Raw genomic sequence first — 6,325 nt, 5'->3', positions numbered from 1 at the left:
CCGAGATAGATTCCTTTTTCTGTTTCGGGTAAATGTTTTACTAAGCCTGATATTTTTATCATATCTTTTATAGAATGGTGGAACTGTGGGAAGTGATGTTACAGATTCCCACTGGGTCAGAAATTTTCTCAACCTCCCTCCTACTCTGGCGTCATTGTTTTTTGTTCTGAATTGAATGTCCGAAAAGGGTTCCTTTTAGGGTCAATACACACATCCGTGTGTGTTTTGCGGATCCGCAAAACACGGTCATCGGCGATGTGCGTTCAGCATTTTGCGGAACGCACATCGCCGGGACTTAATAGAAAATGCCTATTCTTGTCCGCAATTGCGGACAAGAATAGGACATGTTCTATTTTTTTTCGGGATCGGAATTGTGGACCCGGAAGTGCGGATCTGCAATTCTGGATCCGGGCAGCACATTGTGCTGCCCCATAGAAATGAATGGGTCCGCAATTCCGTTCTGCAAAATGCGGAACGAAATTGCGGACGTGTGAATGGACCCTTACTCTTCCAGAAACCCTTTCTTTTTATCGGCCACTTTCTCTAAGATTTTATCTAGTACAGGACCGAAGACATATTCTCCAGAGAAAGCAATGGAGAACAACTTCACTTTGGAGGTCCTGTCGCCCTCCTCAGGACTTAATCCATTGCGCTCGTCTAGCTGTATTTTGAAAGGGCCACATCTTTGCCAGCAAATCTAACTGATTCCGCAGAGGCGCCTGCTAGAAATGCAGTGGCGGACCTAAGTAGGGGAATGGAGTGCAAAATTTCCTTCCTGGGGGTTTTATTTTTAATGCAATTTTCTAACTCATTAAGCCAGAAATACATGGCCCTAGCCACAGAAGTTGCCGCAATATTTTTCTTTACCCCAAACATGGAGGCTTCCCAGCATTTTCTCAAAAGGGCATCTGCTTTTCGTTCCATTGGGTCACGTAACCGATGAATCCTCAAATGGCAGGGAAGTCTTCTTTACAACTTTTGTCACTTCTATATCAATTTTTGGGGTCTCGTTAAAGATCTTAGTTTCAGACAGATCAAAGAGTAGTCTATTTCTAAATTCCTTAGAGACCCCCCCAATCTCTTTTGTGGATCTATCCACTCATCGACGATCATGTCCTTAATATTCTCGTTAATGGGAAATACTTTGGCTCTTTTCGCATGTAATACCCCAAACATTTCATCCTATACTGATCGTGGTTTTTGGATGTCTTCAATACCCATGGTTGCCCTTACTACCTTTAGTAGTTCCTCCATTTCCTCTGAGCAAAAAATAGTATTTTTTATTGCCTTTGACTATTTCACCCTCTGACAACTGATCTTCATCAGTACCATGTCTAGAAGTGGATGCCTTTTCGTCCATTTCCTCTGCATCAGAGGAGGATGGAGCTGATAACCTTGGTTTTTTGGATGGCTGCATAGGAGGAACCAGCGTAAGGGAGGACAGGGAGGGTTTAATTTCATCCTGAATCATGGACTTTACTTCCATAAAAATAGATGATTGCTCTTTCTTTCACAGATTACTAATGCACAATTTGCATAGTTTCTTTTTGTAACTTTCTGGGAGTTTCTTAGGACAAGTGGCACATTTTATATATTTAGATTTTATTTTAGTTTATTTTACTACCTAGAAAGAGAAAAGACACTTGCAGATTCCCCACAGGAGAACTCTCGGAAGAAGCAGCCGGAGGTGGGTCTGTGCTGTCCAGATGGATCCCATGAGCCTCTGGAGCTGACATGCTGCTGGAATCAGTGGAGACATCACTGTCAGAATCGCCTGCTCTTTTTCACATGACTTCATCAGCCCGTGTCCTGAAGCTCTGCCTCCTCCAGACCTTGACGTGAATCTGAGAGCTAGATCTTTGCTCCTCCCCCCCTCGGCGTGCGGCCTCCCGCTCTCACAGGTCTGCTTCCTCACTGGAGGGAAGGGAGACCATGCAGCAACTGGTGAGAACAGGCCCCCAATCTTGGGGACAAAAATCACCCTAATTTCCTCTGCCCAGCTTTAGCAGCAGCTGCGGGAGGGCAGAGGAGAAGACTGGTAAGCCAACCTCGAGTTATATTTAAAGGAAAATAAAAAAAAGAACAAAATTATAAAACTGAAACCACCTCCCTCCTGGGAGGCCTCTCTGTGCAATGCCCCTGTATGGACAGGAAACACTGAAGGCAGAGTGGGTGTGGGCTTTTGAACTTTCTATCTCTGTGTATTCCTGCCCCTACAGAGGTCAAGGGGTCAATCTTATCTGTGGCCGTCATGGTGGAAGAAATGGAAAGAAAGTTATCTAATGGATTGCTCTAGCAAGGGGTGAAAGAAACAGTCCACAACAAATATTAATCCAGCACCAAGAACTTAAAAGCAATCAGAAGGTTTTTTTTTCAAATCTTCATTAAAGTCAGGTTCCACAAGCACAGTTACAGCAGTTATGGCCAACTTGTTTCACTCATAAAAGCGATCTTACTCATGGCGTAAAGAGACTGATATAAATGAACGCTGTAAATGCCTTTGGCCCAGGGTCCCTCATAATTTGTGAAATTAACAACCGGTCTGGGAGGAAAGGTTGAATCACATCAATCTTCTTACTTCCTTTTGACTAATTCATTGTTGAAAGGGGACCAGAAAGCCAAAGCATTAAAACCACATAATTTGCTGTTTGCATCGATCAGGAAAGCAATTACATATTCTGTCAAGTGGTGCTCAAACACTGAATATACAAATCTCAAACATGAGCGTAGTGGAGTCCATGCACTGGAGGACAATCAAACGTATCCAGCTAGCCGACGTGTGTTTTCTTCAGTGCTCATGCACAAGACCGTATGTATTTGGTGGTCAACAAAAAAAAAAAAACGGATGACGTCCGTGTGCATTCTATATTTTGCGGAACAGAACAGCTGGCCCCTGCTAGAGCATTTTTATCCTTGTCCGTAATGCAGACAATAATAGGACATGTTCTATTTTTTTGCGGAACAGAAACTGAATGCACACGGAGTAACTTCTGTTTGTTTGTTTTTTGCGGACCCATTGAAATGAATTGTTCCGTACACAGTCAGCAAAAAAATGGAACGGACACGGAAAGAAAATACATCCGTGTGCATGAGCCCTTATTCTGTGGAACTAACAGCCCAGCATACGGTTGTGTTCAAAATAATAGCAGTCAGACATCACTAACCTGATCAATCACAGTTTTTTGTAGAAATGATATTTCTACATGGCAAATAATTTACTAGCAGGTGTAGTAGAGTAATAGAAACCCAACAGTCATGACATGCATGCAGCTGATTCTCTGTAATTCAATCACTTATTGAAAGGGGCATGTTCAATGAGTAAGGTAATTAATTCTTTGGAAAACAGGTGGCAATTATTGCCCTTATATAAAGGGAACCTGTCATCAACTTTGTGCTGATCTCACTGAGGGCAGCATAAATTAGTGACAGTAATGCTGATTCCAGCGGTGTGTCCCTCATGAGCTAAAAGGAAGTGGTTGCTGAGAACCAGCACCATAATCATTGCAGAAAGAGTCAAATCTACCTGAGAAGAGTCCTGGTTATTCCCAATCTCCTGCACTCTCGTCCATCTGCTGATGATTGGCAGTTCTCTCCTAGAGAGAAAACTAGGTAGAAGACTGTCAGTCATCAGCAGGAGTGCCGGAATTCATGAATAACCATGACTCTTCTCAGGTGGCCGTGGCTCTTTTCCAGGCCTAGTCTGCAATGATCGTGATGTTGGTTCTCGGCAACCACTTACTTTTAACTTATAAATGACAGACTGCTGAAATCAACTCGCCTGTCTCTACTTTAAACTAGCGTTAGTATGGGCAGCATAAAATTGATGACAGGTTCCCTTTAAGGAAGGAATGCAGCAAATGTTGTACATGCTGGTTACAGTGCATTTCTCTCTGAAATTCTGAGGAAAATGGGTCGTTCCAGACATTGTTCAGAAGAACAGCGTACCATGATTAAAAAGTTGATTGGAGAGGGGAAAACATATAAAGAAGTGCAGAAAATGATAGGCTGCTCAGCTAAAATGATTGCAAATGCTTTAAAATGGCAAACAAAACCTGAAAGACGTGGATGAAAGCGAAAAAATACCGTTCGAATAGATAGATGAATAGCCAAAATGGCAAGGACTCAGCCAACAATCAACTCCAGGAAGATCAAAGAAGGTCTAAAGTTACCTGTGAGTACTGTTACAATTAGAAGAGGCCTATGTGAAGCCAAGCTATCTGCAAGAAGCCCCCGCAAAGTCCCACTGTTGAAAAAAAGACATGTGCTGAAGAGGTTACAATTTGCCAAAGAGCACATTGACCGGCCTAAAGAGACATTTTGTGGACTGATGAAAGTAAGATTGTTCTTCTTGGGTCTAGTGGCCGGAGACAGTTTGTCAGACGACCCCCAAACACTGAATTCAAGCCACAGTACACTGTGAAGACAGTGAAGCATGGTGGCGCAAACATCATGATATGGGGGTTTCTCATACTACAGTGTTGGGCCTATTTATCGCATACCAGGGATCATGGATCAGTTTGATCACATCAGAATACTTGAAGAGGTCATGCCGTTGAAATGGGTGTTCCAACAAGACAACGAGCCCAAACACACCAGTAAACGTGCAACATCTTGGTTCCAGACCAACAAGATTGACTTTATGGAGTGGTCAGCCCAATCACCGGATCTTAATCCAATAGAAAACTTGTGGGGTGACATCAAAAATACAGTTTTTGAGGCAAAACCAAGAAATAGAGAAGAACTGTGGAATTTAGTCCAATCATCCTGGGCTGGAATACCTGTTCACAGGGGCCAGAAGTTGGTTGACTCCATGCAACACAGATGTCCAGAAGTTCTCAGAAATAGTGGTTATACAACTATATATTAGTTAAGTGATTCAAAGGAAAGCAAAATCTTCAAACAATTTTCAGTTTATATAGTGAATGTTTGAGTTTGTAAAGAAGAATACAAACACTGCTATTTTTTGAACAGTCTAATATTCACTTTTCTTCCATTTGTTTTGTGTTCCCAGTGCATTTGTGTGTATGGAAATAAAAGCTATTAGAAGGATTTTGAGCTTTATTCACTTTTTTTAAACACACTGCTATTATTTTGAACACAACTGTATATAAGAAGGCAGAGGAGCTCATTAGTCAAACACCTGTACGTATAGCACTCACACTGAATCCTGACCCATTCATTTCAGTGGGTCTGTGCATATGTGCGTTGTTTTTCATGCATCCTTTCTACGTTGCGTGAGAATTGCAGCATGTTCCATATTCTGCATTTTTCACGCAGCCATGGGGCTTCAGTGAAAAACGCATTGCATCTGGATACAATCCGGATGCAATGCGTTTTTAACTGATGTTGTTTGTAGATCTTCCGGGTTTTTTTCACGCGCGTGGAAAAAACAGAAACATTGAACGCAATTGCAGACAAAACCGAGTGAACTTGCTTTCGAAATGGTGTAAGTCTCCATTCACACGTCCGCAAAATGGGTCCGCATCGGTTCCGCAATTTTGCGGGACGGGTGCGGACCCATTCATTCTCTATGGGGACGGAATGGATGCGGACAGCACACAGTGTGCTGTCCGCATTTGCGGTGCGCGGCCCCGATCTTTGGGTCCGCAGCTCCGCAAAAAGATAGAGCATGTCCTATTCTTGTCCGCAGCTTGCGGACAAGAATAGGCATTTCTATGGGGGTGCCAGGCTGGTGTGTTGCGGACCCGCAATTTGCGGGTCCGCAACACACCACGGACGTGTGAATGCAGCCTAAGTTTCACTGAACGCATCCTGACACAATCTGTATCGTTCGTGTGGAAGAGGCTTTGCAGTGCTATAGGGAGGGGTTCAATGAATATACACTAAAGTGAATATGGTATCTGAGATGCAGGCAGCATGGTATAGAGCAGGAGCAGCTGAGCAGATTGATATGCTAGGTATAGTTTTATAGGAACTAAGACAACTTCCACACTCGTGTTTTGGCTTTCCGTTTGTGAGATCCGTTCAGGGCTCTCACCAGCGGTCCAAAACGGATCAGTTTTGCCCTAATGCATTCTGAATGGACAAGGATCCGCTCAGAATGCATCAGTTTGCCTCTGATCAGCCTCCATTCCGCTCTGGAGGTGGACACCAAAACGCTGCCTGCAGTGTTTTGCTGTCCGCTTGACAAAACTGAGCCAAACGAATCTGTCCTGGCACACAATGTAAGTCAATGGGGACGGATCAGTTTTCTCTAGCACAATAGAAAATGGATCCATCTCCCATTGACTTTCAATGGAGTTCATGATGGATCCATCTTGGCTACGTTACAGATAATACAACCGGATCCGTTCATGACGGATGC

This window comes from Bufo bufo, chromosome 5 (assembly GCF_905171765.1).
Source record: "Bufo bufo chromosome 5, aBufBuf1.1, whole genome shotgun sequence".
In the NCBI taxonomy this organism is placed as follows: Eukaryota; Metazoa; Chordata; class Amphibia; order Anura; family Bufonidae; genus Bufo; species Bufo bufo.
This window is presented reverse-complemented; position numbering follows the sequence as displayed.